We start from the raw sequence: 17,650 nt of genomic DNA on the forward strand, positions 1-17,650 counted from the left end.
TACCACTTGAATATGCTGTGAGGGTGTATACACACTCACAGCTCTCTGTTGGCATATACTGCTTGTGTGTGGTTGGTGTGTGTGTGTGTGTGTGTGTGTGTGTGTGCGCGCACACACAAACACACACACTCACACACACACGTATTACACTCTGGGGTCATATACAGAAGAAGAAGATGAAAACAAACTAAAAATCAAGATTTCACTGAATCTGTCTTTCTGAATAATAAGTGTTTAAATATTAATTCATTAAGCATATAATTTTTGTGCTGATATTCATTTCACAGGTAGGCTTTTCTTAAGTTTATTAGATTGCTGTAGAATAACATTGACTTGTTTACTTACTTTACCCATTCATAGTGTTGTGCTTCTTAGATGATGCAGGTTCATGCATGACTGTTGAATACCATTTTGTGTGTTCTAGATAAAGCAATGTATGCCAATGAATAATAAAAGAAAACAGAATTTTCATGCTTTCTTCTACAAAAATAGTTTTCTTTGCCATCCCACCCCAGCCTAGACAATCACTCCTTACTTAAAAAAAGTATTTCATTTTCATTTCATTCAATGGTCCTTTTTTTCCTTCTCCACTCTTATGCTGTGTATTCTTGGTTGTCCTACTGTTTATTCAATACCTCTCTTACAACAAGACTTTCTTTTGGAGTGGCAGCCCTTTTTTACTTATATATCACAACCTTATTTTAATTTAGTGTATTGACCTATTGTAATGGTGCATTTGAGTTCCCCACTATTAACTTACATAATTGGATTACGATCGATCAGCATTTTCTATATTTTTAATCAATGATTTTCCCATTTGGCATACACAAGCAATGGTTTATAAAGTATGAGTCCAAATAAAGAAAAAAGAAAAAAAAATCTGTCTGGAGAGACACTGCTGCAGGGTTAGTGTGTTGAAGGATTAACACAGCATTCTTAGCAGAAAATGTGAATACTACATGGTGTTTGTTTAGTGATTTCAATATTTTATAGTCTGGGTAAAACATAGAATTAAGCAAACTGGAGAAGGGTCTTTGGAATTTATGAAGTCCATAATAAGAGTAAAATCGCCCAATTCAAACAAGTCAGGGAATAAGTATGGAGGAATACACTGCTCACTTTTAAACAGGATGTGACACCAAAATACAAAGCAAGCTGCTACACCAGACTCATTATATCATTCCTGCAATTAAGGTTTTGAACAGGAATTTATTAACTGCTGAGTGGTAATGCCAGCAGACGTTATTCCACTACACTTAAACAAAGTGAATGTAAAAAATTCACTTTCAGCTTCTGCTTACAGACAGCAAACCCTCAACTGATCTGCCCAATTGACCCCTTCCTGCTGAATCAGGAGAAAAGAAAAATATGCCCTTATCTGTGAATGCACTGACATACTCCTGAGACAGAACAGCTTTATGATATTGTAATACGTGCCATAGGGCTTGTGTAAAAATGGAAGTGCTCTGAAAAGCCCATGGTGTGTCAATCTATAATAACAACGGCAGTTAAAAAGAAAAAAGTGCCGAAGTTAACAGGGGCAGAGGTGCCTAAACTAAAAGATAAAAGCTTCTTCCCTAGAAAAATAATGTATACTCTTTAAAACTTTAATTGCTATAATGGTAACATCTTTCTCATTTAGTGACTTGCTCAGTGATGTGACATAATAGCCTTATTATATTCTGGTTTGTGTAGCAATGTGATAGTCCGTATACAGTCTGCATCATTTAATAGCAATGCAGAGCAAGGTTAAGGAAAAATAATAAAGTAGGGTTATTTCTATCTGCCATAACAGCATCAAACAATGCACAAAAAAGTCAACAATTGCCAAGAGGTGAAGAAATGTAAGAAGTGTGACTGGAGAAGTTCGAACCTACTACATCCTGAATTGTCAGAATAGCTTTGCTGTGACTCATACAATTAACCGCTTGACACATATACCATTGTGCTGTCCACAGAACATTGATATGTTTTTCCTCTTGCTTGTACACAGCTCCCATCAAGAACCAGCCTGGATTAGCATTGAAACAGAAGAGTCATATGAGCAAATATGTGCATTAACAACTGGCTGGGAAAATAGAACTCTGCCTAGCATTAAAATGCACACAAGGCAAACACTGAATACAAGTATGCTATTTAGAATGGGGCAATAGAAATCAATATTTATGTAGTCTCAAAACTTAGAATGCAGTGCTAAAAGCAGCACTATGCTTCTACTGTGTGTATGCATGCATAATTTTTTTATAGCACTCAAAGAAATTATTCATGTGTCAGTATCACATGAACGTTAACACCGATGAATGCATCTTCTCTGAGCACTGAATTCTGACATAATATTTCAGTCTTATTTTATTATTATTATTATTATTATTTTGAAATGCTGCATATCAAGAGACAAGGAAAACCCTGTCAATCCTACAAAATTGTCCCTTTCTACTCTGCCTAGCATCTTACCTCTCATATAGATGAGTAAAGAAAAAAATGTTGAATTGTAATAGAAATTCATTTTGCACATCAGGTCAGATTTTAATTTTGCTTGCTCTGTGATCCTAAATCAAATGAGATCTGTTGTTTTCCCTGTTTATTTCTGATGGCATTTACACTCTACCATGTCAAAGAATCAGTAACACTATATTTTAAATATGTTTTCAATACTTTGTGAAAATCAGGACCACATCCATAGCTATGGAACTTCTATGACAGGAAGATTCTTTTTCTAATTAATTCAGAATATGACCATACTGAGATCAAATATATCACTATCATTAGAAACTAAAGTTCATATATCTTGCTCCTCATTTGGTCCTGTTTCATTATCTGACAAACAAGATTAAGATTCCACCCACTACTCACTTCACCAAGAGTGTCATCCAGTCACTGTTATAATCTCCAGATAATTACTTTCTACCTGGTGATTGTAGCATAATTGTCTACATAGTTAAGTGGGAAGAAGAGAATCCTGGACTCCAACATATTTTTATTATTTGTTACATGAATAAGTGGACTCGTACATAAACCTCCATTTTAAGTTGCGGTCTTGAAGTGGTTGCATCAATATCATTATGAGAGAACTGATGATGGGTCACATTACTTGCCAGTGATACTGGTACTAAACTATATGAGAGCGAGGAGACTTAGAATAAAGAAAAGTACTGTAAGTTTCTTTACTCAGCTTTATGAGCATCCTGATTATTTTATTGCTGATTTTAGGCTTTTTCCTTTCTCCATGAAAGACCACAGTTAGTGGACTGACATATCTCCCGTCCCACTCAGATCTCTAATGACTGGCTTTGTGCTCAGTCATAGTACTGTAGCACAACAGGTCAAAGTTTAGACTCTGTGGTAGTGGATTAGCCAAAATCTAACTACATTTCAACATTTTGCATGGTTTCAATTGTTTAGTTCACTCTTGATGTTCATATTCACTTTTGTCTTGTGTTTTTCTACTGACAACCACCCACCACTCCATGTGTCAAAGACTTCACCTCTCTAGTTTTCATTACTCTGATAAAGCACTTCACTTCTTTATGTACAACAGTGGTCAGCCAAAATGTTTGTGGAATGTCCAACTTCTACCTAAAGCAAACAGTTGTAAGGAACAGCCTCAGACTTTAAGAGGAATACATTGTGTTAGTAGCCAGTCTGGTACTGAGATAAGGTTATTTAAGACATTTCGTAGGGGTCAGAATCAATCATATCGACACTTATGAAGGCCATACTTTTCAGTCCCTGACAGTCCACTGATCTACATTGACCACAGATATCATCAAGCTGCATACACTACTATTCCATCCCTACAGTCCTTCCAATACAAGCAGTCAAGCATTTCAGATAGACTATGATGACAAATTTCCTCAGGCTTGGATTTTTGATTTCCTTAGACTTGGAATTTTCCCTTCAGGAAATGAAGTGTGAGACCATGTATGAAAAAATTGCTAACAGGAGCATGTGGCTTGCTAAAACTTTTTAATCTTTTGCTGCACTGAGGACCCCAATCAAATGGAGCTTTCATCTAAGTGTAGGAAGTTTCTTATCCATTTCTGATTAATCTGCGGAGAATGAGAAACTAAAAATGACTGCTCAGACTTCTGTATTAGATGGGCATAATCCCACAGACTCTATGCAAGATGTAATGCTAGTGGCACCAAATCTCAGCCACTGCTGAGATCTGAATCAATCCACATCTCAAGATTAATTAGCTCACAAGTACTTTTTTGTCCTTATTGATGCTATCTAGCAACACAAGTGCGTTGAATGCAGTAGATAAGCACCAAACAAGTACAATGTGGACGTGACACACTTTCTGTCATTTCTGCTTATTTATCTTTTCTTAAAGGAGCCATTCACTTTCACTTGCAGCTAAAAAGGAGATGGCAAAGAGTGTAAATGTGTCAGCGTGTCATCAAATAAATAACACTATATGTCCACAGGTACAAATTCCTTGTTTGTGGAAGGGTCTGGTGCCACCACAGGTACAAACTCCCTACCTGTATAAGGGTCTGGTGCCACTATAAGTAAAAACTCCCTGTTTGTGGAAGGGTCTGGTGCCACCACAGGTACAAACTCCCTACCTGTGGAAGGGTCTGGTGCCACCACAGGTACAAACTCCCTACATGTGGAAGGGTCTGGTGCCAGTACCTATGAAGAGGGATGAAATAGTATGATGGACGTGTGATGGATCAGGATTATCAAGTCTTATAGGACTGACTGGAATAAAATATTAAAATATTAAAACTAAACATGAATTGTGTACACCAGGACATTCTGACTTATTTTAAACCCTTAATCATACTAAACTACATGCAGAAGGTTAAGGAAACATCATTCTACTTGTGTGTGTTAGTGCATTTTTTTATGGTTTAAACTTTATAAACTAATTGTGTGTTAGTGCATTTTTTTATGGTTTAAACTTTATAAACTAAAGTTTTGTCAAGCAGCTGATGAACTGATCTTTCTCTAAATACCTTATAGGAACTGTTTATACCTAGAGTGGTAGCTTTAGCTAACATCTGCTTATACATGGCAATTGCCTTGTTAGATAGTCTGTCTGGCACAATGTTTGTGTGCATGTTTCTGAGTGTATACATAGGAAATGGCTTAGTAGTAATAGTTTATATGCATGTGTGAGTGGCCGGAGAAGTGGATTAGAGACATGGGTGCCAAACCAGGGATGAACTTCCTGTTCTACATCCACTTGGTCAAGTTACACTTCAGTTGGGTTAGGGAGGGACTCTGCTTCACATTGATGGGGAGCCTGTTCCAGAGAAGTATCTCTGGGATACATACCTGTCTCTCCAGCAGGTCCTATTTATATTACAGGCAAGGTCTAAGTCTTTAGAATGGGTAATTCTGGTGCTGTTTGGTTTGTGGATATCCCATCAGAATGAGGTTTGGCAATGTCTTGTATGCCAGGTATAGATCTTCATAAGGTAGATATATAGGTTCATAGGTTCATACTAGGCTAACTGCCTTTGTGGGCCATTTTAAACCTTGCCAATTACCCCATGTGAGAATCAAACCCTGCACCTTGTGTTCATAAGGTAAATACCTTCAGCGTCATGCCAACCCCCCACCCCAGGGGGAGGGGAGATCTCCACTCAACAGCCTGTCATTGACAGAATACAGGGATAGGTCCTTGAGGTGGTCTGCACAGGACATGCTGCTTAAACCCTGTGTTCTTTTAGTGAGGAACTTCTGTGGACATTCTAATTGTTGGATATGCCTAGTTAGCTACATACCAAAGAGGGCACTGTACTCAATGATAGGTCTGTTGAATGCTGAATACAGTGGAACAATTACTTCCTTGGATCTAGATGCCATACCTTTGTTTATGAGTTGCACAACCTAGAATGCTTTCCTCACTACTGTAGACACATGATGATCAAAGGCTAGATTACTATCTATTTGTGTCCTCAAGTCCCTGACTATGGGTCTGCTCTTACAGGTATATTTTCAATATGATAGTCTAGGTGTGGACGACTTCCTGAAGTATACTCTTATACATTTCTTGGCATTTAGTTTTAGTCCATTGCTCTGTGCCAGCCCTTCCTAGAGAAAATTTGTGTCAGTGTGAGATTCAAGTGACAGCTCCTAGCTTGCAATCTTCTGTAAATTTATTCAGCCAGAGGCCATTGACATTGACCTTGACTTGAGAGAAGTAAAAGTCACAAAGGAGCAGTCCCAAGATCAGTCCCTGAGGAACTACACTTGTGACTGGCCTCTTTGTAGAGGTGGACTCTCCAGTTCTAACTTCCTGTGTCCTGTCTGTAAGCCAGCTGCTATCCACTGCATGACATAAAGGTTTGTAGCCAACCACTTGAATTTGTCAATAATACCTGAGTGGGGACAGCACCCCAGACAACTGGATGCATATGATAGCTCCAAGTATAGTATGCAAATATGCCTATCATCCTATGGTATGTTTTTTTTTTCTTAAGTTATCGAATGGACACATGCCAGTCATGTTTTTAGAAGGGTATTTTCAGAAGTGCAGATTTCTGTTTTTTGATATTTTTAATTCTACACTGGAACTTGAAATAAAATCTCCACTTAAAACATCTGATTTAAAATAATCAGCATAATTGTTTGAGATGCATTAGCAAGGCAGCATTTTTCATGTGATGGCCCAGTTTCAAATATACACTAAAAATAAATAAATAAATATTGTGTTAAGGTTTTAGAAGTCATCCATTCAAAAGAGTGGAAAAAGCTATGCAAAAGGGCCAATCTGAGGAACCAAAGATTAACTGCTGCGATCCACACAGGTGTATAAAAAGCAGGTCAAAAAACATCAATTAACTATACTTTTCATGAGGCTTGAGATCAAATGCTAAGATCTGACGGCAGGTATAATAACTAAATCACCCACAAATGTATTTTAACAGTACAATACAAGACTGAATACTTTTTTCCATTACATGTGAAGAATAATTAGATTTAGTCCAAATGTTATGACGTAATTAAATTTAGATCAAACTTTATAATTAAATTTAGATGAAAAGTTAAAAGTGCTAATTAGTACACCTTATAAACAGCATGAAAAGGCAGTCATATTAGTCTAGATAACCTATGCCATATATTCAAAAATGAAAGAAAGAAAATAGCAGCAAGTATAGTCAAATGATGTGTTTTAACAAAGTAACTGCATGCAATTATTACACTCGGAATAACTATGAATTGTGAATCCCTGATAGAATACTTCTCTTCTTCTTTCTTGGCTTGCTCCAGACTATGATCTTGTAAAGACATGTAATACATGAAAAAAATGCTAAAATAGTGATCACAGCTGCAAAAATGGGTTGTAGTCAGAATAAGAATGGATGAAAAACTGGCATCTTTCATAATTTCAGATGTAAAATACTGACTATTTTTTAGGCATCACACAGCATAAATGTCTGGAAAGAGTTACCATGGATGGATGAGTATCCTGTAACATACTGTCTATTTTGTGTAGGGATGGGGAGATAGGTCACAAAAATATGTACAAGTTTTTATTTTCATAGCACAGTATTATAACAGGAGGCAAATGAAAAAGTAGAACCATCTTGTCCAACTGGAAAATTAATAATTAGATAAATAAATATATAAAGTGAAATTAGGGTGATAGTTTGTATAATTATGGAATCTACATGTAAGATTCATATTCGTATGGTAATGTTTATTTCCTTATGGCACTGCAGGACTCACTGCATGATAAACTTACCTTGTAGTAACGGATACTGGGAGAATTTTTTAATAGTACTGTCAAAATGCAGTAACTGGTTCTGCTGGAATTGTGTACCTGGTACTTTCAGCTTGCAAGAACTGGTTCTGGTGGAAGTGTGTACCTGGTACTGTCAGCATGAAGTAACTGGTTCTAGTGGAAGTGTGTACCTGGTACTGTCAACATGCAGTAACTGTTTCTGCTTGAAGTGTGTATCTGGTACTGACAGCATGCAGTAACTGGCTCTGGTGAAAGTGTGTACCTGGTACTGTCAGCATAAGGTATCTGGTTCTGGTGGAAGTGTGTAACCGGTAATGTGGCATGCAGTAAGTGGCTCTGGTGGAAGTGTGTACCTGGTACAGTTAGTATGCAGTAACTAAATCTGGTGGATGTGTGTACTTGATACTGGCAGTATGCAGTAACTGATTCTGGGAGAATTGCATTTCTGGTACTGTCAGTATGCAGTAACTGGTTCTGGTGGAAGTGTGTACCTGGTACTGACAGCATGCAGTAATTGGCTCTACTGAAAGTGTGTACTAGGTGCTGTCAGCATGACATAACTGATTCTGGTGAAAGTGTGTACCCGGTACTGTCAGTATGCAGTAACTGGCTCTGGTGGAAGTGTGTACCCGGTACTGTCAGTATGCAGTAACTGGCTCTAGTGGAAGTGTGTACCTGGTACTGTCAACATGCAGTAACTGGTTCTGCTGGAAGTGTGTATCTGGTACAGCAGCATGCAGTAACTGGCTCTGGTGGAAGTGTGTAACAGTTACTGTCAGCATGCAGTAACTGGCTCTGATGGAAGTGTGTACCTGGTGCTGTCAGCATGCAGTAACTGGCTCTGGTGGAAGTGTGTACCTGGTGCTGTCAGCATGAGGTAACTGGTTCTGATGGAAGTGTGTAACTGATACTGTCAGCATGCAGTAACTGGTTCTGGTGGATGTGTTTGCTTGGTACTGTCAGTATGCAGTAACTGGTTCTGGGAGAATTGCATTTCTGGTACTGACAGTATGCAGTAACTGGCTCTAGTGGAAGTGTGTACCTGGTACTGTCAGCATGCAGTAACTGGCTCTGGTGGAAGTGTGTACCTGGTGCTGTCAGCATGAGGTAACTGGTTCTGATGGAAGTGTGTAACTGATACTGTCAGCATGCAGTAACTGGTTCTGGTGGATGTGTTTGCTTGGTACTGTCAGTATGCAGTAACTGGTTCTGGGAGAATTGCATTTCTGGTACTGACAGTATGCAGTAACTGGCTCTAGTGGAAGTGTATACTAGGTGCTGTCAGCATGAGGTAACTGATTCTGGTGGAAATGTGTACCTGGTACTGTCTGTATGCAGTAACTGGCTCTGGTGGAAGTGTGTACCTGGTAGTGTCAGTATGAAATAATTGGCTCTAGTGGAAGTGTGTACCTGGTACTGTCAACATGCAGTAACTGGTACTGCTGGAAGTGTGTATCTGGTACTGTCAGCATGCAGTAACTGGCTGTGGTGGAAGTGTGTAACCGGTACTGTCAGCATGCAGTAACTGGCTCTGGTGGAAGTGTGCACCTGGTGCTGTCAGCATGAGGTAACTGGTTCTGGTGGAAGTGTGTAACTGGTACTGTCAGCATGCAGTAACTGGTTCTGGTGGATGTGTTTACTTGGTACTGTCAGCATGCAGTAACTGGTTCTGGTGGATGTGTTTACTTGGTACTGTCAGTATGCAGTAAAAGGTTCTAGGAGAATTGCATTTCTGGTACTGTCACTATGCAGTAACTGGTTCTGGTGGAAGTGTATACCTGGTACTGTCAGCATGCAGTAACTGGCTCTAGTGGAAGTGTGTAACTGGTGCTGTCAGCATAATGTAACTGATTCTGGTGGAAGTGTGTAACTGGTACCGTCAGCATGCAGTAACTGGTTTTGGTGGATGTGTTTACCTGGTACTGTCAGTAACTGGTTCTGGAAGAATTGCATTTCTGGTACTGTCAGTATGCACTAACTGATTCTGGTGAAAGTGTGTACCTGGTACTGTCAGCGTGCAGTAACTGGCTCTTGTGGAAGTGTGTACCTGGTGTGTCAGCATGAGGTAACTGAATCTGGTGGAAGTGTGTAACTGGTACTGCCAGAATGCAGTAAATGTCTCTGTACCTAGTACTGGCAGCATGAGGTAAATGATTCTGATAGAAGTATGTACCTGGTACTGTCAGTATGCAGTAACTGATTCTGGTGGAAGTGTGTACTTGGTACTGTCAGTATGCAGTAACTGGCTCTGGTGGAAGTGTGTACCTGGTACTGTCAGTATGCAGTAACTGATTCTGGTGGAAGTGTGTACCTGGTACAGTCAGTATGCAGTAAATGGTTCTGGTGGAAGTGTGTACTTGGTACTGTTAGTATACAGTAACTGATTCTGGTGGAAGTGTGTACCTGGTACTGTCAGTATGCAGTAACTGGTTCTGGGAGAATTGCATTTCTGGTACTGTCAGCATGCAGTAACTGATTCTGGTGCAAGTGTGTACCTGGTACTGTCTGTATGCAGTAACTGGTTCTGGGAGAATTGCATTTCTGGTACTGTCAGCATGAGGTTACTGGTTCTGGTGAAAGTGTGTACCTGGTACTGTCAGTATACAGTAACTGGTTCTGGTGGAAGTGTGTACCTGGTACTGTCAACATGACATAACTGATTCTGGTGAAAGTGTGTACCCGGTACTGTCAGTATGCAGTAACTGGCTCTGGTGGAAGTGTGTACCCGGTACTGTCAGTATGCAGTAACTGGCTCTACTGGAAGTGTGTACCAGGTACTGTCAACATGCAGTAACTGGTTCTGCTGGAAGTGTGTATCTGGTACAGCAGCATGCAGTAACTGGCTCTGGTGGAAGTGTGTAACGTTTACTGTCAGCATGCAGTAACTGGCTCTGATGGAAGTGTGTACCTGGTGCTGTCAGCATGAGGTAACTGGTTCTGATGGAAGTGTGTAACTGATACTGTCAGCATGCAGTAACTGATTCTGGTGGATGTGTTTGCTTGGTACTGTCAGTATGCAGTAACTGGTTCTGGGAGAATTGCATTTCTGGTACTGACAGTATGCAGTAACTGGCTCTAGTGGAAGTGTGCACTAGGTGCTGTCAGCATGAGGTAACTGATTCTGGTGGAAGTGTGTACCTGGTACTGTCAGTATGCAGTAACTGGCTCTGGTGGAAGTGTGTACCTGGTACTGTCAGTATGCAGTAATTGGCTCTAGTGGAAGTGTGTACCTGGTACTGTCAGCATGCAGTAACTGGCTCTGGTGGAAGTATGTAACCAGTACTGTCAGCATGCAGTAACTGGCTCTGGTGGAAGTGTGCTCCTGGTGCTGTCAGCATGAGGTAACTGGTTCTGGTGGAAGTGTGTACCTGGTACTGTTAGCATGAGGTTACTGTATCTGGTGAAAGTGTGTACCTAGTACTGTCAGTATGCAGTAACTGGTTCTGAGGGTATTGTATACCTAGTATTGTTAGTGAGCAGTAACTGGTAATGGGAAATTTGATATTTGAGAGAGCCAGTATGTAGCAACATTTAAAAAGTGTCTGGGTACTTAGCAATGTCATTACCTAGTAACAGGTATTGATGATGATGGGTTGTGTTTATGAAACCTCATCTAATGCACATTGTTGTGATGTTTCAGTCACATGCCATGGGATATATTAGGTTCGATGATCATTCATGTAACACTGCTACATACAATCCAGCTTTGTTCTGTACTTACATCTCAGCAGGATAATGGGGTAGTTATAGTACTTTGAGCAGGGCATAAACATATACACTGTCTACCACAGCACAATAGTGACACACAGTGCGCATCATGGGTCTCAGGCCTCATTATGAGTACATGCAATGTATATTATTGCCTCATTTCCCACACACCTCTGCATGTTAACTTATAACATCTCAGAAATTGTCTTGATATGCACTGACATATATTTAATGTTTAAACATTTCTGCCTGAGATTCCACTGAGAATGAGGTCTCTCCCTCCCCAACTAGACATTCACAGTCAACAAAAGCAAATGCATATATACAGCCATATTCAAACAAATAAACAACATGACTAAGCAGTCATCAGTTCTGTTTACCTCCACAGGTGATTACCTTGCTATTTATAGACTATATGCAATCATGCTGTTAACAGTTTTCCTTGTGTATTGCCTGTTTCTGTCTTTTGCTAACTTTGACTGGTAGCTGCTCTAGATTTTGTTTACTATAGCATAACTTGTGCTCTTTATATCCATTTTTATCATGTACCTTATTATTATGGGAATACATTTTTGTGAAGTTAAGTATTATGAATCTTGTTTGCACACTTAAGTATCCATCATGATGAGTTCATATTTGAGAAGTTAAGTATTATTGCTCCTAAGACCTTCTTCTGGTAGGGCATGTTCTTTTCATCTTCCCTCGTGTAACTGTCTTTAGGACTTCTTAACGCAAAGCTCACCTGATTGTATGTACATGTACACCTACTATGCACAAAGCTGCAAAGTCAAAACAATGTAACCTATTGAAAAGGACTTATGGTGCTGAATGCCTTGAAGAAATCCAAAAAGGACATACCTGTCAGCTTTTTTTTCTCTAACTCAGTACACAGAAATGCTGGCACAGCAAAGATCACTTTGTAATGCATATATCAACAGGTGGAATCCCTGTTGCTAGTCAGTGACTAGGAAAAGACTGTGGACTTATAATGCAGAAAAGAAAATAGTGCGTTTGCACAGAAGAATAACAAACCCAATACTGAAATGATGCAGCCATGTGAATGTTTACTGACGTATTGTTCCTGTCCTAGAGCTAGCAACATATCAGGGACATAAAATGTATAGATTAATTTCCTTAAACAAGTGGGTTTGGCATAATGGTTAAGGTCTCCGCCTTATAAACAAAAGGTAAGGGTTTGATTGTGACATTGGTGGGATATTGACTGGACTTAAAATGGCTCTAGTTTTCACCTATACACCCTTGTGGTAGGAACTCAAAATCTCTATTTAGAAATGACACTAAGAGTTTCTCTACATAAAAATCCACTGAAAATTCAGAGAAAAATCATTACACTTTTTTTTTTTCATGAGACAAGGTTCACTGTACCCTATGTTGGGTTCATGCCCCTCACCATCTCATATCTATATATATATATATATATATATATATATATATGTATATATATATATATATATATATATATATATATATATATATATATATATTTATATATATATATATATATATATATATATATATATATATATATATATATATATATATATATATATATATATATATATATATATACACACATGTATATTAATTTCATGGTCATATATGTATAGGAAAAAAAAATGGGAGACACCTTTTATGGGTGAAACAGAGCTCACATAACTCTGATTTCATAGTACAGCCCAAACAATGCAAAAATATTCCCTAAAGTAATGCTTTGGGGAGTTTCCCTCAGGCACTATATTTGCAGAGCATCTGCATTTGAATAGATGCCATTCTCTCTGGTGATGCATACCAGCAAAGTTGACATTACCAGGCATCTTCCTTGCAGCTATTTTTTTAAAACTTGGATAATATCCATTATCTGCATAGGTTTCAATGTTTAAGAAATATTTCATGAATTACGTCCTAAAATTAAAATTTGAATACTAGTGATTCAGCCTGCATTTTTTCCTAAATCTAGACTATTTCAATGCATTTTAAATTAATGGCATATCAAGTGCCAATTTCCAATATTCCTAAAAAAAAACAGTAAATTAGGTGGCTAAGTTACTAAACTCCTGTCCTGAGATCATAAGTACTTGGGATTAAAATAATCTGCTAGTACCTTCTTCTCCTTCTTCTTTGGCTGCTCCCATTAAATTAGTTATTATCCCAATGTACTTGCTAAAAGTGAAAGAACCTCATAAAAGAAAACATTCATTAATTTCCTGATACTAACATTATCCTTTTCAGAGTCATGGAGGAAATTTGGCTAGGGATCAGGGAACATCCCATACTATTTCAAGCTGCTAGATGGCATCACAGGTGTACTACAGTTGCAAGAAAGAGGCCTAAGGGAAGTAAAAGTATGGAGCAGAGAAAAGTTATAAAGAGTCTGGAGGTGGAAAGTAAGAATTTGCAGAAAAAATTTTGATATGGAGATTCAAAATGTAAACGATGATTCTTGGGTGGTGACTGTACAGATTAGCAGTGTTTAGCTTTCTCCATGGAGGAGGAAGAAAGTGCCTCTGTTGAAGTAGTACAGATAAATGAAATGCTGTCAGGATGCTCTGTTTAAAATAATTGGGCAGGATGAAAGCGGTGACAGCTGTGCTGTTTCATGGGATGATATGGCAGATAACTTTTCGGAAGTACTGAGGATGGTAATGTGGAAAAGGAACCAGGTTATGTGGTAGCAGAGAATGCAGTAGTTAAAACTTATGCAGTGACATAAAGTCAAAGAGGAAATCAGCAAAAAACTGAGGAGGTGTCTGGTTTTGTTGTGGCAGATAATGCAGTTAGTAAAACATATGCAGTCATGAATGCAGGCAATAAAGGAGAGCAGCAACATACTATAAGTAAAGCTGTTTTTTTTTTTAATGAGAAGACCAGCTGTTAGAATAAGAACAAAATTTGCAGTTGTGGGTTTTAAAGCTCAAGAAAGTCAGTCATATACATCTCGGAACAGACTTTTTGTGACTTAACTTTTGAAACTTTTGGACTGATGAAAAAATATATTGAACTGTGAAAAAATGACATTTATCCATGGAATAATTATTTGTTTTCTGATAGTAAGTTAAATGTTAAAAAAAATATGTTACTTTGCAGTTTAGAAGTGAACTGGAAAAAGACTATAGGCTGGATTCAATGAAGTCTATATGCTGCGTTAAAACTTTGTAAATGTCATGATGTGTACATGGTAGTGTGCTAACTTTGTGCATGTCATGATGCGTACATGGTAGTGTGCTGTTTTGAATTCAGTAAGCATCTCTAGACAGCATATAGAGCTATGCAAACAAGGTAAACATCATAGCATGCTAATTATTGCATAAGCAGCTGGACTGTATGCTAATCACCTAATCCAAGATGGAGGAACTATTCAACAAGCTATAAAGCAATCATGTACACTCAGTGCAAGTTTTTCCTGTAAATTCCAAAACCTATTAGAATACAGCAACAGAAACTACTTTACAAAGAAACAATGTTAGGGGTTACTGTTGTTCTTATATATCTTTATGTGCAACAAGCCCAAGTCTTTGGTGCTGCTGCTACTAATAGACCTCAGCCAAGAAAGGGAAGGGTGTTTAGACCCCATTTAACATTTCACAGTCTGCACGAAGTGGAAGTTGTAGAGTTTTACAAGGTGGAAGGAGACACACTACAGGCACTCTGCAACCTCTGTCATCTTCAAGCAGGAGGACCAATACATGTAGAGACTAAGGTATTTGTAGCACTTAGAAAATAGCTATAGGAACCTTCTAGAGACCAAACAGGGGATATGCTAGGGGTGTCACAGGCATCCGCATCCAGGATCCTACATCAATTACCGAATGGTATACTACAACATGCCAGTGACTAGATATATTTTTCCTGTACACCCAAGGACAGAGCTACAACTATGCAGGATTTCTACCCTGAAGTTTTGGGTGCCATAGACTATGCACACATTGAAATTAAAGCATCACCTGAGGAGCAGGGAAGGGTGTAAATAAACAGAAAGAATTTCCATTCCAATAACTGCCAGGATAAGGGAATCATCCTGAATGTGTGTGCTGACAACCCAGGCAGTTACCATGATTCCCATATCTGGCACAACTTTCAACTGTATTGGAGGTTTTCTAGGGGGGATATCCCATAGGGTCATTTACAGGGAGATGCACATTTTGCATTTGAACCATAGCGGAGACGTACATCAGAAATGCATACCCACCTGCTGAAAAATGCTATAATGAGCCAAATATTCAAAAAATAAATATCATAGACCATGTGTTTGGATTGCTGAAGTCACAGTTCCAGTGCCTAGATACTTCTGGGGGAGCCCTACAGTGCAATCCCCATACTTGTGCTGAATTTTTCACTGTCTGTGCCATCCCTAACTATATTATTCTGAGGAAACAGCCTCAGCAGTAACACCAAGGGGAAGGGGCAGACATCCCAACACCACTGGCAAGGTCACCACAGCCACATGCAGATGAGGAGTCAGAGAGGGAGCCACCAGCCACTGTAGGTCTTGGTAAACACAGGCATGCACAGTATGCCCTTGTCTGGCAAAGAGGCAATGGATAGCACACATACCCACCGACTAAGGGGGTAAGACATTCATCCTATGCACATATGTAGTAATATGAGGTAGTGCCATCTGTGCCAGGGAGACTAGGGCAGTGCATGTGTAATATATGCCATTATAGCTGGCTGGAGTTTTGTAAAGAATTTTATGTCATTTGACTATCACACTGATTTGTACAGATGCTTTTGTTAAAAACTATATTTGTGTTAAAAATGCATCAACAGTGTGTCTTTCTAGACAGAAAAGAGACATACATGTATGTCAGCATTATTATAACTGATTAAATGTATATCTCTTAACAGAGAGTTCTAGAAGGGAAGAGGTTAATCTCAGTCCAGGTAAATTTGAAAAATATGTTGAAAATTAAATGGGTTGGTTTAGGACATAAATATTTTATCTTACAGGTCTGATTGCAGCCAGACCCAAAAAGGTCTGGGAAAACCAGGACTAGGAATCTTACAGTATTGTCCTTAGGGGTGAACTAATTGCTACTCTGGAAGGGTGCAAGTTTTTGAAACTGTTTTATAGCTTTCAAATGCTGCAGTAGATCTTAGCAAAACTCTGGTATGTATTGCACCAGAGTGAAGTGAACAGATGTGATGTCATTCTATAACCAACACTGAAATGACCCTTTAGATATTAGTGAGAGATATGATGTAACTCTCACAGCAGCACTTTGTTTTTAAGAAGCTGACAGGAAAATCTCTCACAGATATCTCATCTTGCCTTGCAGTAGAAAGCAACTCAACACTCATCATCCTGCCTTGCTGTATAAAAAACTTAATGAGGGAACAGTAATTCCTTAGTCAGGAAAATATAGTGAGATTAGTTAAGTAATGTTTTTTTGAATCTGTGTGAATCCATTCAACTGTGTTATTTTTGTATCTCCTATGATTGAAACTCAGATGTTTATTGTAAATAGATATTCGGTATTAAATAAAATAAACAATATAGCCAAGGAGCAAACCCGTGCAGAGTAAAGTCTTAAACATCAAAAGGGATGAAGCTTGAGCAGCAGTTGAAATAAGTCCACAAACAACACGTTCCATATAAAAAATCCAATAAGCGTTTATTAGATGCATTAGATAGGTAAGCACTTTCACCAAGAGGCTTCCTCAGATCGTTAACAAAATTCAAACCATTACTCCCCCTTTTTATATAGTTGTTAATTAATTATGCAAATAATCAGTGACATCATTACCTATACTTAAAAGCAGAATTACAGCTAATAAAAACATAAGAACATATGTCTAAATAAGACATTATTTCATCACTGCTAAAAAATATCAAAGCTTTTTTAAAACTAAAAATGGATGAACTTTTATATAAAATTATATATATATATATATATATATATATATATATATATATATATATATATATATATATATATATACATATATATATAAACACATATTTCAATTTCATCTCACAACTAATCTCCTGTTTTTCAAGACAGGTTTTAAAGAAATCTTATCATTCAGACCTGAACTGACATGTGCCTTAAGTTTAATAATCCACTTTATTTCTGTTCTTTTGGTGTAATTTCTAACATCACCTCCCCTCATGCTGGGGGTGTTGACCTGAAGGACCATAAACTTAAATGTATGCAAGGTGTCTGTTTCAAGGACATGTTTAGACAAAGCATTGGTACTAGACCTAATATGTATCTGATA

Source organism: Protopterus annectens, chromosome 1.part0, assembly GCF_019279795.1.
Source record: "Protopterus annectens isolate FY-2018-M chromosome 1.part0, PAN1.0, whole genome shotgun sequence".
Taxonomy (NCBI): domain Eukaryota; kingdom Metazoa; phylum Chordata; order Ceratodontiformes; family Protopteridae; genus Protopterus; species Protopterus annectens.